At 45.7% G+C, this 21,122-nt stretch overlaps 1 protein-coding gene across 2 annotated transcripts in view; it reads right to left on the bottom strand.

Annotated features, from left to right (window-relative positions):
- Window positions 1–11,002, bottom strand: part of LOC147111752 (interleukin-1 receptor type 1-like) — a 70,841-nt gene extending 59,839 nt beyond the window's left edge. Inside the window, exon 1 of one of the 2 annotated variants that reach the window (XM_085998956.1) lies at window positions 10,593–11,002. The gene's annotated coding sequence lies outside the window, so the exon portion shown is untranslated. Of the gene's footprint in view, window positions 1–9,826; window positions 10,046–10,592 lie in introns of those variants that run through there. The other variant, XM_085998955.1, reaches the window with a different exon arrangement.
- Between the last annotated feature and the right edge of the window lie 10,120 nt (window positions 11,003–21,122).

Below are 21,122 nucleotides of genomic sequence, written 5' to 3'. Positions count from 1 at the left end.
GTTCCCAAGACGGCCATAATCACCCCTTTTGGGCTATTCGAGTTCCTCCGAATGCCCTTCGGCCTCAAAAACGCGGCCCAGGCCTTCCAGCGGCTCATGGACTCGGTCCTCTGGGACCTGAAGTTCCTCTTTGTCTACCTGGGTGACATCCTGGTAGCTAGTTCCTCAAAGCAGGAACACATCGAGCACCTCCGCACCCTGTTCCAGCGGCTCAGTGAGCACGGGCTCATCATCAGCCCGGCCAAGTGCCAATTCGGCCTCAGCAGGATCGAATTCCTCGGCCACCACATCACGCAGGACGGAGCCATTCCCCTGCCCGCCAAGGTGCAAGCCGTCCAGCAGTTCCCCCGGCCTACCACCAAAGGCCTCCAGGAGTTCTTGGGCATGATCAACTTTTACAACCGCTTCATTCCCGGAGCGGCCTCCCTCATGCGGCCCCTATACGAAGCCCTCCGCGGTAAGAAAGACAGAATGGCGATCGAGTGGTCGGCGGACATGTTGACCGCTTTCGACTCGACCAAAAAGGCGCTCGCCGACGCCACCATGCTCACTCACCCACAGCCCAACGCCAGGGTGGCCCTCACCACGGACGCCTCCGACCATGCGGTCGGCGCCGTGTACGAACAGTGGGTCGATGGGGCCTGGCAACCGCTGGCCTTTTTCAGCCGCCAACTGCGCCCCCCGGAGGCCAAATACAGTGCCTTTGACCGCGAGCTCCTCGCACTGTACCTGGCAGTCCGCCATTTTAGATTTCTTCTGGAGGGCCGCCCCTTCACCGCGTTTGTCGACCACAAACCCCAGACATTCGCGATGGCGAAATCTGCGGACCCGTGGTCAGCCAGGTATCAACGCCAGCTCGCCGCGGTGTCCGAATTCACCACGGACATCCGGCGCATCTCCGGTCAAGACAACGTGGTGGCCGACTGCCTATCCCGCCCCGCCGTCCATGGCGCCCACCTGGCAGTGGACTATGCTCAACTGGCAGCGGAGCAACGCACCGACCCCGATCTGCTCTCCGCGCCCAGGGCTGCGACTGACCGACGTCGCCTGCGGCCCGTCCGCCGTCACAGTCAAATGCGACACCTCCTTGGCGCAACCCCGCCCCGTAGTCCCGGCGTCCTGCCGAAAACGGGTGTTCGACATCGTCCACGGCCTCTCACACCCCGGCACCCGCGCATCCATTAGACTGGTGGCCAACCGATTTGCCTGGCGCGGCCTGCACAAAGATGTGCGCGTCTGGTCCAGATCCTGCATAGCTTGCCAAAATCCACCAGCACGTCAAAGCCCCACTCGAGGAGTTCACCGTGCCAGAAAGAAGGTTTGACCACGTCCACATCGACCTCGTCGGCTACCTGTCGCCATCACAAGGTCACACGCACCTGCTGACAATCGTGGACCGTACCACCCGCTGGCCTGAGGCCATTCCACTGACGTCCACCACCACCGCCGACATCGCGAGGGCGTTCATCGGTACCTGGGTCGCTCGGTTCGGCGTCCCCTCCGACATGACATCGGATAGAGGCCCGCAGTTCACCTCTGATCTGTGGGCCGCCATCGCCCGAAACCTCGGGGTGGCCGTTCACCGCACCACGGCTTACCACCCCCAAGCCAACGGACTGTGCGAGCGATTCCACAGGTCCATGAAGGCGTCCCTCTGCGCCAGCCTCGAGGACGAGGCTTGGATCGACCGCCTCCCGTGGGTGCTACTTGGCCTACGCTCCGCGGTCAAGGAAGACCTGCAAGCCTCGGCGGCGGAACTCGTGTACGGCCAGCCGCTGCGCATACCCGGAGAGTTCCTGCCCACCGCCACGACCCCCTGGTCGGCTGACCAGCAACGCCGCGCTTTCACCAACCGAGCACAACAGTTCGCTCCGGTACCCACCGGCCGGCACGGCGAACCAGCAACCCGCGTACCACCTAGCCTGCACATGGCCAAATTTGTTTTCGTGCGCCATGCCGCCCACCGAGGACCTCTATGGCCCCCATACGATGGACCCTACAAGGTACTCCAGACGGGGAACAAGTTCTTCCTCCTCGAAGTGGGCGGCAGAACTCACAAGGTGTCGGTCGACCGGCTCAAGCTGGCGCACCTAGAGCCCGACGAACCCATTCAAGTGGGCCAACCCCCACCGCGGGGCAGACCGCCTAGGAGCCCGACGCGTCCGACCGCCCCGCTCCCGACACCAACCGCCAAGAGCCGTTCCATCAAACCGCCACGCCGGTTCGTACACTCCCTACTCGCGGATTCTGGGGGGAGCTGTGTGGCGTACCGATCACAGAAAGGACACAATCCGCTTTTCGGTCCGTAGACTATAAATCAGGCGTCATGCCTTTAAGAAGGATCACACCTTTAAGAAACTCGATCTGCAACATAGTTAAGCCCAGAGCGGGGGAGGAGCAGTCGAAGCTGTGGACTGATGAAAGGCAGTCGGACTTGGTGTAGGCTCTGACGCCATTTTGTGTTCAACATGCAGTCTCAACAATTAAACCTTTTCTGTTGAACCTCTCCGAGTTCAGTATTTTTTGCTAGGAGTACGTAGGCTCCTACAACATTTCTATTTCACGATTGAAAAAAAATGGGAAAACAATGTGACATTTGGATTTTCAGGAGACCAAAAAAGGCCCAGCTTACAAAAATGCTACCTTAACAATCACTTTGCTCCCTCCAAACTCCCAGTCCCACCAGTTTACAGAAGCCCACTGCCCCTTCCAGACCCAGTTCTCAGAAGCACTGAACCCCATCCAACTCCCCAATCATTTCATGTTGACACAGTACCTCCAACCAACCTTTGCAGTTCATGCTGACATTCGTACCCCTTCCTCTATTCAAGTCAACACTCTTCTTCCTCTCCAACCAACCCTCCGATCAAGTTAACACTTTTCTTCCACTCCCAGCTCATGCTGAACACTTCGTCCTTCCTCTTTCCTCCTGTTAACACTGGTGCCATTTCCTTCCCTCCCTCAAAAAGTGAAATCTGCTTCTCCTACCCTGCAATGTGCCAATCCCAGCTTCTTCCTTCTCTTTATATACCCCAAAAGAGCCGCACCCAGCTTCTCCCCCTCCATAAAAACACTGCTCCCAACTTCTCCCTTCTAGTCCTCCAAAAAGCTATGCTCCCAGCTTCTTCTCTATCTCTCCTTCCAAAGTTTGGTTTCCAATTTCTCCCCCAAGCACGTCCCTTGCTTTCCTTCTCTCCTCCAACCCTCCAACAGTAATCTTCTGCCCCACCAAAAAAGCATGCTTCCAGCATCATTTCTCCCCCAAAGTGGTGCTCTTGGCTCTCTCAACTCCCAAACCAGTGCTTCCTGCTCTTGCTGTAAGTGGTTGATGAACATGGGGAGTGGGATTCCAAGTCTTGTAAGTAGTAATACCCACAGCATGCAGCATCACATCACATCACTTACGGGAGTGCCAGAAGGTAGGAACTCTGAAGCAGAGCTTGGGACAGAGGTGTCTTCAGTGCAGATTTGCATCTGTTAGCACAGACACATAAACAGCATCCTCAAAACAATGATGTTTCGCACATATGGAATTATGTCTCATCTCTAAACACGATGTGACAATCATAAACTAAAGTCATGATAAATAGGAAAAGAATGTGCTTTAAAAATAAGACAGTAAAATTCTTTATCAATTAAGAATACAGCTTTCCTGCCTGCACCCCCTTTTCCTTTTCTGATGGAACTAACTCATGCTAAGATAGTTTAACAAACCTCGGCAGCCTCCCAATGGCTCACCCAAGTGGCCACGCAAGCTATGCAACAATGTCAGCAGGTTATTCGACCATGGAGCACCTGAATGCTGTTCTTACCCAACGTTTATATTTACATGGTAGGTTTCACCAGATAGTCAACAGGCACGCTGGCTGATTTTGCCCTTCCCTAGTCCACAGGCACTGAAATTGATTCCAGCATCCCTATTGCGTCCCCGGCTGAGATTAGTTAATCTACACACACTGGAATCAAACATGGGTCCTTCTGGTCTCTATAGCTGTTACCATAGATACCTTCTCGGGTTCAGTGGCATCAGATACTCTGTAAGCAGTTCAGTCATCTTACTTTTATGGGAGTTGACTCACACTGGCCTAAATCTACTTGGACAATAGTGGGAGCTGAGGTGTAACAAACCCCTTATGATCTGAACTGGATATTTATGCCTTTTGCACATGTATTTCTTTGATCTCTCCAAAGGGAGACCCAGTTATCACTAAATGAGGCAAGGCATGGTTTGAATCATTAAGCTGCTTTATTCCAAAGTAAGATACATGTACAGAGTAACAGTTGTGATCAGATTTTCTTACTTCAATTAGGTAAAAATCCCACTTGACTTAAAACAAGATGGCCCAGAAATTCGGGTCTCCACGGATGAGTACGCACGGGGTACTCACCCGTAGGCCCAATGGAAGTGCCGGTTTCCTGCATGCACTGCGCATGCGCGGGGAACCGACACTTCCGTTCCTCTGAACGAAGAGGTTCAGAGGTTGAACGCGTGCGCGGGGGAGGCTGCGCGTGCGCATTGAACTTCGGTTTGTTTTTTTTATGCAGGTTTTCCCGGGAACGTAAGCCTGCAGAAGTTAGAAATGTAAAAAGCAGGCGTAAGGCCTGCTTTTTACAAGGTAAGTGGTGAATTAATTAAAATTAAAACATTTTTTCCACAGGTTTATTATTTTTTAATACTTTAAAGCAAGGTAAGTTTATTTTTAGCCCCGTTAGAAAATAAAATTATTTTTTTCAAAAATTTTAATTATTGTTTAAAATAGTTATTTCATGTAATTTATAGTTTATTTAAAAAATGTGATTAAAAAAAAAAATTATTTGAAGATTTAGTGCTATTTTGGGGCCGCAGTATTTATAAGTCTTGATAGCACTTCCTGTCAGACTTATGAATGGAGCATTCCCTGCTCCGATTGGCTGTCCATGGCCCACGTGATCCCAGGGGACGCATCGAACTAACTGCGCCCCTGGGATACGCAAGCACTGAAGCCGGCAGCTGGACCAGGCCCCGGATCGGAATTCCACGCGGGCCCACAGCTCAACAGCCGGCGCGCAAGGTAAGTGCAGGTCGGGGGCTTGCACCTGCGGGAAGCCCCCGACCCGAATTTCTGGGCCGTTAATTCCTCCGCATTCTGTCCCACAACCCACGGTATAACTCCTCTCCCTGCAGTCTCCTGCCCTTCACAGCCTTTTGCTGTCTTCCTGCCTGTTTGGTGTCTGTGTTCTGTTTTAAAAGCCTCTCGGTGTCAAAAAGCCTGTTCTTCTTCTACTGCCCTCACTGTAATCAAAGAGTTTTCCTACACAATGGTGAGGAGTGTCTTTCCAAATATCCAGAAAAGTTACCAAATCACTTTAAGAGATACGTTCTATTTAATATATTAACTTTTCATCCAAGTGCTGTTTTTTTTTATACTGACGAGAATACATATTTCTTTTAAAAGCCCAGCATTAATTCTTTTTCCAAATCCTCTGGAAAAAAGGCCAAAAAATCCAGAAACATGACAAGGCCTGACCTTTTGGAACATTGTGCCAAATCCTTGTGATGCAACCAGTGAGTGGATTACATCTGATGAAGTGCACATTTACACTATAATTTTAGTGTGGGTGTAAAAGGAAAGCTGTTTTGTCTAATGCTGAAGTTATACTGTAAATATGCCCTAAATTGTGCCCTCCAGCTTCTCTTCAGAGTCTGTGCCTCTCTCCTCCTTCATTCCTGTGCCTCTCCTCTCTCTTCCTTCACTACTGTCTTACTCCTCTTTTACTCACCCCCCCCTTTCCCTTTATGACATGTCTGCTTTTACTTCTCTCTCTCTCTCTTTGCCCCTAACTATGGGTGACAAGAGGTGACAGCAATGGGATTACTTTAAAAGCTGCAGCAGGTAGGGGATTCGAGCAGTAGTTAGAAGCAACAGTATCAGGACCAGGTTGGTGGGCAGCTTAGGAGTTGCCACTGCATCTGGTGTCTGGTGGGAAGGAGTGTCAGTGATACTGCCATATGCTGGGCATGGGGTCAAACAGTCTCTTGGTTGGCAGCCAACTATAAGGGGTGGGAGTATTGCCAACCTCAGCCTCAGCCTTTGTGATCCTGGTCAGTCAGCTGCTCCATTGTAGCTGATTCTTTGCCTTCCATCTCAGTAAAGACCACACATAAGTGAGGTGAGCACTCTCCCAAGAAAAGCACTCACCTCTGAAAAATCTACTAGCAGAAACAGTTGAACAACACATGGGCTTGTGGAAAAAAATTTAAGTTTTCAAGCTGCCTACCAGCTTCGTCAGCAGGAGTGCACTGTATTGACGGGCAGCTCCTGTTTATGGCAACGCTCCTCTCCTCCTTCAAGTCTGAACCGGCAGCATAGAGAATGCCCGAGCCAGGTCCCAACTGAAGGAGGACAGCAACGCTGCTGGAAGCAGGAGCTACCTGTTAATTGAGTGCACTCCTGCTGACAAAGCCGGGAGACTGCCTGAAAGGTTTTTTTTTAAATTCCTACAAACCCACCAACAGATCAGATATTTCTTTTGGAGAGATTGACCAAGAGTTGGAGCTCCACAGGCTCCACAGAACCTGGCCCTTAACACCAAGAAAACAAAGGAAATAATCGTGGACTTCAGGAAGTCCAAAGGCGGAAGTCACACCCCCATCCACATCAATGGGGCGGAGGTGGAAAGGGTGGCCAGCTTTAAGTTCCTCGGAGTCCACATCACGGAAGACCTCTCCTGGTCCCTCAACACCTCCTCTCTGGTGAAGAAGGCCCAGCAGCGCCTATATTTCTTGAGGAGGCTGAAGGGATGTAATCTGTCACCCCCGATCCTCTCTAACTTCTACCGCTGCACTATAGAGAGCATCCTGACAAACTGTATCACGGTATGGTACAGCAGCTGTAGCTCCCATGACCGGAAAGCCCTGCAGCGGGTAGTCAAAACTGCCCAACGCATTACCGGCACCCGGCTACCGACCATAGAACATATATATCAGAAACGCTGCCTACGGAGGGCACGGTCCATCATCAAAGACCCTACCCACCCCAGCCACAGTCTGTTTGCCCTCCTACCATCTGGAAGACGCTACAGATGCATTCGCACCCGTACGACCAGATTTAGGAACAGCTTCTTTCCCAGGGCTGTCATCCTACTGAACTCCACAAATAAACACTAAAGCCTGCACATCTGCCGATGCACTTTATTATGGTCATATTTATGCTAATATATATGTACAAATGTATGTTGAAATGTTTAAGTGTCCTAATCCAAATTGTACACTCTCGGGAGCCGCAAGCCTACATTTCGTTGTACTGCACTTGTGCACTAACAATGACAATAAAAGTTGATTTGATTTGATTTGATTTGATAAGATCAGGTTGCAGGCCAATTTGGTTCACAAGTTGGACAGTGCCACCTTAAACTACTGGGCCACTTGGAGAGATTTTGAAAACCACCCTTTTAAAACATGTGTTTTGTTTTACTGATATTTTAGAAAGGCAAATAGAGCAATTGTATAAAGCATCAATAATGTTTTTAATTAATAAATATAACCATATTCAATTTTTGGAGGAATGCTCATTGGTGTCACCATCAAGGAGACTATCCTTTTGTTTTAATTAATCCATTTACTTTTACAATAACATTCCCAATGCTGTGACTGCACTTAAGTCTGTTTTAATGCTAAATGTTGTATAGAGTCAGCAAGCTGGAGGAGTATCAGGAAGGAAATGGCCTTGCATTCTGCAGTAAAAATTCCATATTTGTTTCCTCTTAATGATCAAAACTCTTTCAAAAAAAGTTTAATTTTAATAGCTGATTCATGTGTATTTTCCCCCAGCTTCTTTGGAACAAAATAGAAGCATTCCGAGCTTTAGCAGGAGTCTGATATTGTGCATGGTCTTGATTGTGATAGGCATGCTGCCATAAATAAGATTACCAACTAAGTATCATAATAATATTTCCCTACCTTTGAAGTGCATTGCAAGAAATTGAGGGAAGGCAACAAGAATTTTTTTTGCCAAATGGACAAGAATTTGGCTTCAATGTGAGCATCTTCCCATGTGGTAACAGATCAATTGCCTATAGAAAATAGTTTCTCAAAACTGGAGCCAATTTATTCCACAGCATCAGAAGTCCCCACACATGCAGATTTTAATAAACACCAGTGATTATAAATTCATTTGAGTTCAATAATTTTAATCAAAGACTATATGCAACATACATGCCATGCTGCGGTTATACAGTGGGTATCATTCAACAGTAAGGGCCCCTCTTAGACCAGTGCAAGGAGGCAGCACCAAGATTTAAAAAAATTAATTCCATCATTCTACAGTCAGCCAAAGCAGAGCTCTACACCAGTATCCCACCGTCTGCAAAATCTCATAGAAAACAGGCAAAACCACAATACAGTCCATTTAAAAAGATATTAGAATCCAGCAGAGCACTTGAGCTCTTTTTAAATTTGCAGTTATGTTGCAGCTGGTGTGGCAGCTGGAGCAGCTAAAGTCCATCTCCTGAAGATGGTCACTCAACACCAATGCTGAACTGATACTGACTCCACTATATTTCTGCTCATCTAGTTTCACACCTTTATGATGATGTAGAATTGTAGTACAGTATTTTATCACTACCAATCTGCCAAATTGAAGCATAATAACATACCATACCAGGTCACTGCTTCAACAGATTGAGAACATAGCAGCTACACATTCCCAACTGTCGGGTATTTATATTTCCAGGGCAACACAGGGTAATTTTCAATTTACCGCAGGGCGTAAAATCGAAGTTGCGGGTCAGGCGCCTGTTATAGAAAACACACGGAGGGCTAAATTTGACAGCCCCCCCAAAATGGGTGCCGGGATCGCGATGTGCGATTAACCTGCGCCCGTTCAATGTAATGCAGGCAGCACGCCAACTTCATGCTGCCTGCTCATTTCAATGATTTCAGCGTGCAGCCAGTGCTCACCACACTGTTGATTGGCTGTATACATCAGAAGGTGGATCAAAATTGTGAGAGGCTAACACTTCTTAAAGCGAGCCTGCACTGCTTAAAGCTAGACTGCTCCTCTTAAAGGGAAGGTGCATTGTGGCTGGAGCAGGTGCTGGAAGTCGTTCAGGAACTGAATCTGACCTAGGAAGCTGAAGAATGGCACAACATGGGAGGGAGCGCACTTGCGCTAACGCCCTCACCAATATGGCGTCCAGCGCAATTCACCCCACAAGTGTGCGCACCATTTTGGAGCTCTAAGGGCATTTGTTGCGCCCAAAAAACAGGCAATAGCAATCCTATTTCTGCGTCCATGCTGTTTCCTTTCCGTTTAAGTCAACGGAAAGGAAAATCTGGCGGCTTCTATAACGGGTGCCCAATCCGCAATGCCAGTTTTACGCTCCGGCGGTAAATTGAAAATTACCCCAAAGATAGTCTCTCATGAAATGGGGGAAATCAAATCCTTACTTCCTAATCTTAAAAAAATCTCACGGGAATAAGGAACTTAAAAACACCACAGCTCCTGTGGCTGAAAGAAACAGTTGAACGTTAATAACATGCAGTTCCACTTTAAATAAAATGGTGATGTTACCAGCAACATTGTCAAGATCCCTGGCGTAAATACAAACTAATGCCAAGACTGTGACCCTGACTATTCCCAGCAGTTTGCTAACGTTCTGGAAATTACTAAACTGGCCAATACCCCAGTAGACACAATTGTAACAAAATCACGAAACCAAACTGCTTCCCGATCTTTTTCAAACAAAACACATCTTTTTCCCAATTCCCATCCTATTTGTCGCGGTTATTCTCCTCTAATCGCCAGGAGCTCTCGCCACCACTGTTGTTTATTAAAACATTACTCACCGCCAAGATGAGCAAAGTTGACAGTACCTTTCCCTCACCGGGGCAACCTGGCTTCCACACGCTTTCCCGTCAACTAAAGTGAACCGAAATTTCGCAACTTTCTTTCCAACACGTCAGTCTACTGCAGCGCCACGTGACACGGAGGCGCGAGTAGGGACTGAGGGAGTGCGAGCAAGCGGCAAACAATGAACAGAGGCTATTCACCGCACAGGTACAGCGTTCACTGCATGCTTTCTGTAGCTGGTGTCAGGAGCAATGTGTTTGATCTCACTAACCACGAGGGGGGATTTATAATGATCTTTTCCGAACAGGAAGCAGACAATTTGAGAGCTGCTTTTCCGTCATTGATGAGTGTTCTTTCGGCATCCATCACTCGAATTGTCCAACATATTTTTCAAACGATAGATTTTGTTTCGCACAACTTCTGTTTGATATTTCCCAATTTGAGAAGTCAAATTTGATCAACTGCAAAATTGAAAAGAGTACTTTGACTTTTTGGGGGCTCATATTGTGCCATAAAGTAAAACAATCCTACCACTTCAGTGAATACTCAGAAAATTGTAGAATTTGGTGCTGAGACACAGTACCTTGAACTTAACACTTTCATTTATATTTAGGAATTTTTCAAGATAGAAGATGGGAGAGAGGCCAGCAGATGTTAAAGTAATATAATAGTAAATAGCAAAGCACCTTCCACATCCTTAATAGTCCCATTAAAATATTTGTATAGACCTACATACATTGATGTAAGAAAAAGGAGACTTACCATCAAGTAACTTTAAAGTAAGCTTTAAGTAACTTATAAACACACTATATACACAAGAGAGGTCTTTACCATGCCTCTGGTAGAAGCCTCTTACAATACTGAACAGACCAGTATTTATACCAGTCCAACAGGAAGTGACATATGACAGGAAGTGAGGTATGTACACAGTTCATAGTTCACAGGAAGTGATGACATAACTTCCCGGATGTTATCATTTTTATCACATTCTTCCCTCCTGCAGGATTAGGAGGCTGTGGTCTACCTTTTGGTCCGCAGCCGCCGAACAAGGAAGAGTCGCACCCGTTTGGATTCCCGTCGTAGAGGGTCGCTGGTCCGCTTACATGCGGTTGGCCATTGGTCAGAGTCTGTGTGGCCTGGATTGCCCTGTGAAGGGTCGGGGAGATCATGGCTTCGAGTACGAGCCCCAATAGGTTCAAAGTCGGACTGCCTCTGTTCAGAGGGAGGTGCAGAGCTGGTCTGTGGCGGATCAGTACTTTCATGCGCGGTACTGGGAGGGTCGCAACCTTGAGCACGGGGTTCTACCGGCACCAAGCTAGTTGGTGTCCGATCAGGATCCTGGAGAGGGGTACCCGATAGGTCCCAAGAGTTTCCTGGTGAAATGCCATCACCCGATGTCCCACTAGGTCCTGGTGGGCAGGGAGCCAGATCCCGTAATGATACGGTAGATTCTCGGCCGTCGGAATATCGTATGTTTGCATAGGTGGGGTTGGCATCGGTTAGTTCGACCTCGTCTACAAGAGGGTCATTTTTAGACGTCCGAACGTATCTTCGGAGTAATACAGGTCCAGGAGTAGTTAGCCATGACGGGAGTGATGTCCCATGAGATGAGCGACGCTGGAATCCAAAGAACCGCTCATGAGGTGTAGTATTTGTGGCTGTAGAAAGCAGGGACCGTATAGAGTGCAATGCATCCGGAAGCACTGTTTCCCATTGCTGGTCTGGTAGGCCCCGAGATCTTAAAGCGAGACGTACGGAATTCCAGATGATACCGTTATACCTCTCTACCTGCCCATTTCCGATGGGATGGTATGGTGTTGTTTTGCTTGTAGCAATTCCCCGTTCTGAGAGGTAGTCCTTGAGTTCCCTTGACATAAAGGATGGACCCCGATCTGAGTGAATATAAGCCGGCATGCCACAGAGAGAAAATACCTGCTCAAGGCAGCAGATTACTGTGGACGCCAGCATATTGGAGCAGGGGAAGGCAAACGGAAAACGTGAATATTCGTCGATCATGGTGAGCAAATATGTGTTCCGAGTTGAAGAGGGCACTGGGCCCTTAAAATCGATGCTAAGTCGTTGCATCGGTTGGGTTGCATGTATGAGTATACCATCTGAGGGGCGGAAGAACTGAGGTTTTAATTCCGCACAAAGCCGGCATTCTGAGCATATTTTCTTTACATCTCCAGTGGAAACATGAGGTGTAGTATTTGTCAGTGTAAATACTAAGTTGCTTAAATTGATGTAAGAAAAAGGAGACTTACCATCAAGTAACTTTAAAGTAAGCTTTAAGTAACTTATAAACACACTATATACACAAGAGAGGTCTTTACCATGCCTCTGGTAGAAGCCTCTTACAATACTGAACAGACCAGTATTTATACCAGTCCAACAGGAAGTGACATATGACAGGAAGTGAGGTATGTACACAGTTCATAGTTCACAGGAAGTGATGACATAACTTCCCGGATGTTATCATTTTTATCACATACATTATGGAAACAGAACACATAATGCGGAGATATGAAATACTCAATTTATTTAACTCTTGAGAAAGACCTTCATAATTAACTCATGATTCATTAATTTGGATATTATCAGATCATCCCCACATATGGTCAAAACTGGTTATCCAATGCTTTATATTTTCATATACTCAGCAAGTCAGGATAGACAAGTTACTTAATCACAATTAGGTTTCTATATAAGAAAAATAGTTGTACAGGACAGTACTAAAAAAAATTTGGAACCTGATAGTATCGAATTCCGAATATAGGCAAATTGCGATCAAAAAACTGTTCAGTTGAAATTTTGCAGTATGTTCTATAAAGATACATTTAAAACAACCAACTTCTTTTCCTCTGTTTCACTGTTTTTCGCTATCTCTGGGGTAACCACCTTCTGAAACTTGAAAGAATTTGTCTGACCAAAGCTCCCCTCTGCTTATTAACATTAAATGTTATGTTAGTTAATACTTTTCAGATCCAGCATACCCCATATCATGTATGCCACACACATCACTAGCCCAGCTCCTGATCCTACTATTACTATAATCCTAACCTCTATGTTACTCTAGACTTATTTATTTAGAACTAATTCTCCCTACTTAGTCTTGCAAATTCTGCTCACTCCGGGCTGGATTTTACTTACCGAGACGAGTTGGGAGCGGGACTGCAGGGTTCTAGTCCCGCCCCCAGCGACGTCCGACGCAGAGATGCTATTTTCCCCTGATTGGCCTTGTTAAGCCCACCCTGCGGGCTTGCTAGCCAATTAAGGGAAAGCCGGTGTCAGATGATGTCAGTTGATGACGCTTCATCTGCCGGTTTTCTTAAAGGGACATGAAACAATTATTTTTGACAGTGTTTGATAACATTGAGGTGCTGTCAAACACTGACAATCACTGTACAAAGGTGAGCCCTTGTGCCCAGGCTCTCCAATGACTCTCTCCTTAGGATAAAACAGATGGCAGCTTGCAGAAGCGATCTGTCACTTCTCCCAATGAGGTGAGGCCACACAAACACTTCAAAGCTTGTCACCTACAGAAAAATTTAAACACATTAAAAATTACTTTCCCAACATTTCCTTACCTCTGATACTCACCAGTGTCCTATTGCATCCTTCACACCACTCCTGCAGCTGTCATCTATACACAAACATTACAACAGACCCACAGCACGCCTCACTTACCCTGGCGGGGTTCCCCAACGTCAGGAAGCCCGCAGCAGACGTCGCAAAATGGGAAAAAGCCTCTTAACTGCCTGTTAACTACCTGTTAACAGGCAGTTAAGTGGCTATAGTCTTCCTCCCGCCGCTAGGAGTTGGGTCCCAGCACAAATCGGGGACCCAACTCCCGGGAAGATTGGTTGGAGGTGGGTTGGGAGTGGGTTCAGGACCTGCTCCCATTCTTTTGATTTTCCCAGCAGTCCCGCCTCCCCAGGGCTGGTAAAATCCAGCCCTCCATCTCAGCACCATATTCCTGCTTGGGCCAAATTCACTTCCTTACCTTCTCTCAGCAAAACTCACTCTGTCAGCATCTCATTCAGTCAGCCTCGTATTAGAAAAAGATGGATAGTGTCTGAAGTTGAATTGTCATCTACCAGTCCCTGATCTGTATATTTTCTCGCTCCATCACTCTCTTTATTTCTACATCTGCTTTGTTTGTCCTTGCCTCCACAGTATTTGTTTAAATCCTTCCCACAATTTGATTTATCCTCTCTGAAAGGGCAGTGGTGCCAGTCAAATTCAAATGAAATCTGTCCCACTTGTAAAACTAATCCCACCCTAAAACTTGTTCCAGTGTCCTAGGATTCTGAAACCCTCCCTTCTACAGTATATCAATTTTCTAGCTATGAATTGACATATCTAATCTGTTCTTTTTCAATTTGTCTACTGTTTGGCATTAGGATTAATTCTGAGATTAGTACCCTCTTGGTCTTTAATCTAGAATTTAATTCCTCAAACTCTCTCTAGAAGATTTCCATCTCATCTTTCCTTTATCATTGGTTGCTATGCAAATGAAAGCTTCTGGCTAGTTTCCTTCTTTTTCCATTTATTCAATTATATCCCTTATCCTGAGGCCCCAGGAGAGTGGAGGTTGTAAGGCAGCCCTAGTTATCGAATCCCCACAAATACTATTCTCTTGTTTTCATGGATAGTTTCTCTTTTCCCTCAAAGATAATACCTTGCGCCACAGTGCCATAGTATTGCTTTTGGATTACACTACCCTCTGCCTCCACCCTTGGTGTCGAGAACTGTATACCCATTGAAGAAGTCCGGATCCAAAGGTTCTTCCAGTACTGGTCCCTCCTGTCTCCTTGCAGGCAGCAACCAACGTCTTTTCGTCTGTGTCACTGTTTTTTGCTATCTCTGGGGGAACCACCTTCTGGAACTTGAAAGAATTTGCCTGACTAAAGCTCCTCCTCTGCTCAGGATACCATCTTGGGTTCTGATACATTAAATGTTATGTTACATAATACTTTGCAGATCCAGCATACCCCATATCATGCATGCCACACACATCACTAGCCCAGCTCCTGAACCTGCTATTACTATACTCCTAACCTCTGTGCTACTCTAGACTTACTTATTTAGAACTAATTCTCCCTACTTAGTCTTGCAAATCCTGCTCACTCTGTCTCAGCACCAAATTCATGCTTGGGCCAAATTCACCTCTTTACCTTCTCTCAGCAAAACTCACTGTCAGCGTCTCATTCAGACAGCCTGTTGCAGCTCAGGAAGCTCATCACACTTATACCTACATGAATTTACCTGATGACTTACTCAAACTTTCTTAACTACTCTTTAGTTCAAATAACACAATTCAGTTAACTTAATTAGCATACAGTTAATCTACCTAACTTTAAAAAAATGCTGAGTGAAATTAATTTGGTCGAATTCAATCTGAATGCAGAACTCTCTGATGCTAAATTCTCAATCTCATGCAAGGAAACTGCAAAGATGGCTGATATGAAAAGTAACATAGTACATTTGAGTTTCAGACTTCTGCCTCACAGAGTGGTAAGCTAGAAATTCAAGCCCGGTGTTCTTCACAGGTGGAGTTTCAGATCTCAGCCATGCTGCGATAGAAAACCACCATGCAAAGATCTGTAACTTCTTTACAGAAGGGAGTTAAAGGGGAAATTACCCCACATCACTCTTGTGTATCCCCTAGCAGGTGAGGAACTTATGACTCAGAGGTTATGCATTGAATCAAACATTGCTCAACACACTAATTTTTCTAAATTGTCAGTGATTAACTGGAATCAATTATGCCACATATAACCACATTACAGAAACATAAGAACATAAGAAATAGGAGCAGGAGTAGGCCATACGGCCCCTCGGGCCTGCTCCGCCATTCAATAGGATCATGGCTGATCTGAATCTAGACTCATGTCCACTTCCCTGCCCTCTCCCCGTAACCCCTAATTCCCTTATCTGCTAGGACAATGTCTATCTCCATTTTAAATTTATTTAATGTTGCAGCTTCCACAGCTCTCTGGGGTAGCAAATTCCATAGATTTACTACCCTCTGAGTGAAGAAGTTTCTCCTCATCTCAGTTTTGAAAGGGCAGCCCCTTATTCTAAGATTATGCCCCTTAGTTCTAGTCTCACCCATCAGTGGAAACATCCTCACCACATCCACCCGATCAAGCCCCCTCACAATCTTATATGTTTCGATAAGATCGCCTCTCATTCTTCTGAACTCCAATGAGTAGAGTCCCAACCTATTCAACCTTTCCTCATACGTCAACCCCCTCATCTCTGGAATCAACCGAGTGAACCTTCTCTGAACCGCCTCGAGAGCAAGTATATCTTTTCTTAAATATGGAAACTAAAACTGCACGCAGTATTCCAGGTGTGGCCTCACCAATACCCTGTATAACTGCAGCAAGACTTCCCTGTTTTTATACTCCATCCCCCTTGCAATAAAAGCCAAGATTCCATTGGCCTTCCTGATCACCTGCTGCACCTGCATACTAACCTTCTGTGTTTCATGCACCAGGACCCCCAGATCCCTTTGTACTGTAGCACTTTGCAGTTTCTCTCCATTTAGATAATAACTTGCTGTTTGATTTTTTCTGCCAAAGTGCATAACCTCACACTTTCCAACATTATATTGCATCTGCCAAATCTCTGCCCACTCACTTAGCCTGTCTATGTCCTTTTGCAGGTTTTTTATGTCCTCCTCACTCACTGCTTTCCCTCCCATCTTTGTATCGTCGGCAAACTTGGATATGTTGCACTCGGTCCCTTCCTCCAAATCGTTAATATAGATTGTAAAGAGTTGGGGTCCCAGCACTGATCCCTGTGGGACACCACTAGTTACTGATTGCCAGCCCGAGAATGAACCATTTATCCCAACTCTTTGTTTTCTGTTAGATAGCCAATCTTCCACCCATGCCAGTATATTACCCCCAATCCCGTGATTTTTTATCTTAATCAGTAATCTTTTGTGTGGAACCTTGTTAAATGCCTTTTGGAAGTCCAAATACACTACATCCACTGGTTCCCCTTTATCCACCCTGTATGTTACATCCTCAAAGAATTCAAGCAAATTTGTCAAACATGACTTCCCCTTCGTAAAACCATGCTGAATCTGTCCTATTAAATTATGTTTATCCAAATGCTCTGATACTGTTTCCTTAATAATGGACTCCAACATTTTGCCAACCACAGATGTTAGGCTAACTGGTCTATAGTTTCCAGCTTTTTGTCTACTTCCCTTCTTAAATAAGGGTGTTACATTAGCAGTTTTCCAATCTGTCGGGACCTTTCCTGAGTCCAGGGAGTTCTGGAAAATGATCACCAATGCATCCACAATCCCTACCGCCACTTCTCTCAAGACCCTAGGATGTAGGCCATCAGGTCCGGGGGATTTATCCGCCTTAAGTCCCGTTATTTTACTGAGTACCATCTCTTTAGTGATTTTAATCGTGTTTAGCTCCTCCCCCCCCAATTGCCCCCTGTTTGTCCAGTGTTGGGATATTTTTAGTGTCCTCTACTGTAAAGACTGATACAAAATATTTGTTCAGCGTCTTTGCCATCTCCATGTTCCCCACCACTAGTTTCCCGGTCCCATCCTCTAAGGGACCAACGTTCACTTTAGCCACCCTTTTTCTTTTTATATAGCTGTAGAAACTCTTGCTATCTGTTTTTATATTTTTTGCTAGTTTACTTTCATAATCTATCTTCCCTTTCTTAATTAATCTTTTAGTTATTGTTTGCTGGCTTTTAAATGCTTCCCAATCTTCTATCCTCCCACTAGATTTGGCTAATTTATATGCCCTTGTTTTCAGTCGAATACTATCCTTTATTACTTTACTAAGCCACGGATGGCTGTCTTTTCTTTTACTCCCCTTTTTCCTCAGTGGAATATATTTATCTTGAAAGATGTGAAATATCTCCTTGAATGTACTGTCTTACACTTTAATCTGTTTTCCCAGTCCACTTTAGTCAATTCTACTCTCATACCTTCATAGTCTCCTTTATTTAAGCTTAGTACGCTGGTTTGAGATCCAACTCTCTCACCCTCAAACTGAATTTGGAATTCAACCATATTATGGTCACTCATTCCAAGGGGATCCTTTACTAGGACATTTTTTATTAATCCTGTCTCATTACACAGGACCAGATCTAAGATTGCCTGCCCCCTGGTTGGTTCAGTTACATACTGCTCAAGGAACCCGTCCCTAATACACTCTATGAACTCTTCCTCAATGCTGCCATGCCCAATTTGATTAGTCCAGTCAATATGAAAGTTAAAATCCCCCATGATTATAGCTGTTCCCTTATTACAAGCCCCAACTATTTCCTGATTTATACTCCGACCAACAGAGTTGCAACTGTTAGGAGGCCTATAGACTACGCCCACTAGTGACTTCTTCCCCTTATTATTCCTTATCTCCACCCAATCTGTTTCACTATCCTGATCCTTTGACCCAATATCATTTCTGACTATTGCAGTGATTCCATCCTTGATTAACATAGCAACCCCACCTCCCTTTCCTTCCTGTCTGTCCTTCCTAATTGTCAAATACCCTTGTATGTTTAGTTCCCAGTCATGATTATCTTGCAGCCATGTTTCCGTAATGGCCACCAGATCATACCCATGTGTAGTTATTTGCACTGTCAACTCGTCAATTTTGTTACAAATGCTGCGTGCATTCAGATAAAGAACTTTCAAATATGTTTTCTGACAATTTATTCCTGCTTTTACCCCTTTTACTACTTTACCTTTATCATTATACATTCTGTCCCTTCCTGACATGCTCTGGTTTTTAATTCCGCCACTGCTACCTTGCTCTATTGCCTTCTCCGCTGTCATTTTTATTTTTCGCTCTCTTAAAACCTCCCCCCCACTAATTAGTTTACAGCCCTAGTTATTCGATTCGCCGGGATTCTAGTCCCAGCACTGGCCAAGTGAAGTCCGTCCCAACGGAACAGCTCTCTCCTGTCCCAGTACTGATGCCAGTGTCCCAGGAAGCAAAACCCATTTCTCCCACACCAGTCTTTGAGCCACGCATTTAACTCTCTAATTTTATTTACCCTAGCCAAATTTGCACGTGGCTCAGGTAGTAATCCAGAGATTATTACCCTTGTGGTTCTGCTTTTTAATTTGGCCCCTAGCTGCTCAAACTCCCTCAGCAGAACCTCCTTCCTTGTCCTATCTATGTCGTTGGTACCAACATGGACCACGACAACTGGATGCTCCCCCTCCAAGTTTCTCTCCAGCCCAGAGGAGATGTCCTTAACCCTGGCACCGGGCAGGCAACACAGCCTTCGGAACTCTTGCTCTCAGCTGCAAAGAACTCTATCTATCCCCCTAATGATACTATCCCCTACCACTACAACATTTCTTTTAACTCCCCCCACTTGAATGGCCCCCCGCTCCACGGTGCTGTGGCCAGGCTGCTCATCCTCCCCGCAGTCCCTGTTCCCATCCTCACAGGGAGTAAGAGCCTCAAACCTGTTGGACAAGAGCAAGGGCTGCGGCTCCTCCAACACTACCTCCTGGATCCCCGTACCTGCCTCACTTCTAGTCACACCATCCTGACCCTGGCCACGGACTACATCTAAATTAACCTAATTGGTGTGACTACCTCGTGATACACAGAGTCCAGGTAACTCTCCCCCTCCCTGATGTGTCTCAGTGTTTGAAGCTCGGACTCCAGCTCTTCAACACGGAGCCGGAATTCCTCGAGCAGCCAACACTTACTGCAAATGTGATCACCGTGAGCATCAATGGTGTCCACCAGCTCCCACATATTGCAGCAGCAACACATCACCTGATCTCCCATTCTATGTAATTAATTAAATTTATTGATATTATTTTTAAATACCCTCTGCCCCGATAAATAATAATTCCATAGGGTAAAATAGGGCATTGCTGTATTGTAGAAGTGAGGAGACATTGCTGTACCGGAGAGCACTACTAACTGACTCAATTGTCAGTTTCGCTTCGTTCCAGCCTCTGACTCAGTGGTGGTTGGTTAAGCCCAGTTCCAGGACTTGAGCACTTAAACTTGGCTGACACTTGAGTACATTACCAAGGGAGTACTGGACTGCCTTTTGGATGAGGCATTAAACCCAAGGGTCTGTCTGTATGTTCAGATGGAGACGAAATATCCCAAGGAAAAAAAACCAGGTAGTTCTCCCAGTGCCTTGGCCAACATTCTTCTCTTAACCAACACTTCCAGAATGTAGGAGGTGGTGTGTGTGTCAGCTTCACCTCTGACTCCTTTGAGTGGTTCGAATCACTCCCACTCCCTTGGTTCTAGACCTGGACTTATTTGGGGTATTTGAAGAAGGTGTGAAGTGGTTTTGAATGTCTCAAGCAGTCTTTTAATCTTAGATTTCCTGTAAGGCCTTCAAATTCTGTGCAGGTTCTTTTATGCATGGGTTTTAATGGGCTTTGGCTTTAGGTGAGGCTGGGGTTTTCATTGATTTATTGATTGAATGCAAATTCCCAGATAGGGGATGAATTTCGTTTATTGTTCCTCCCAGACAGTCTGGCTACTTTCGAATACCCAAACTGTTCCTCTGCAGAGGTCAATCCCACATTCCTGTCGCAGCCTTTTCCTACAAGTCTGAACATGTTTTTTTAAACCAGCCAAATCTTCCTGGGATTTTGATTTAAATCCCTTTTGCCCAATAACTCTGAAACAGTCCAAAATCTCTTCCTTAATTTAACTCTTTGAAATTCTTCTGTTTGGCCCAACCACACATTTATCCCTTTTACAGATTTCTTCTATAATGTTTCAAAAACATTTAAAAATAATGCTTTTCTTCTGTTCTGGGGTTGTGCAGAAATTTTCGAACCTTACAAGAATCAGATTAACTGGTCATTCATTTCATTTACTGTTTATGGGACCTTGCTTTACACTAATTGACCTCTGCATTTATCTACATAACAACAATGATTGCACTTCAAAACTAATTTATCAATTCTGAATAAATTTTGGGATATCCGGTAATATAAAGTTCTTTCTTACTTTCACAATCCATATTACAGGGAATTAAAAAAATTGAAGGGAGGAGAATCAAAGGCCAGAATCAGTGGAACAGAGAGTTTGGGAAAGGGGGGGTATTTGTAGGACTGGAGGAAGTTACAGGGCAAGAGACAGGCAGTGTCCTAGGCCCAACCATCTTCAGCTGCTTCATCAATGACCTTCCCTCCAACATAAGGTCAGAAATGGGAATGTTCGCTGATGACTGCACAGTGTTCAGCGCCATTCACAACTCCTCAGATAATGAAGCAGTCCATGCCTGCATGCAACAAGACCTGGACGA

This window comes from Somniosus microcephalus, chromosome 10 (genome assembly GCF_052327205.1).
Source record: "Somniosus microcephalus isolate GS21.2 chromosome 10, FLI_Smic_1.0, whole genome shotgun sequence".
Lineage (NCBI taxonomy): Eukaryota > Metazoa > Chordata > Chondrichthyes > Squaliformes > Somniosidae > Somniosus > Somniosus microcephalus.
Note: the sequence above shows the minus strand (reverse complement) of the source record. Positions and strands in the feature narration are given on the sequence as shown.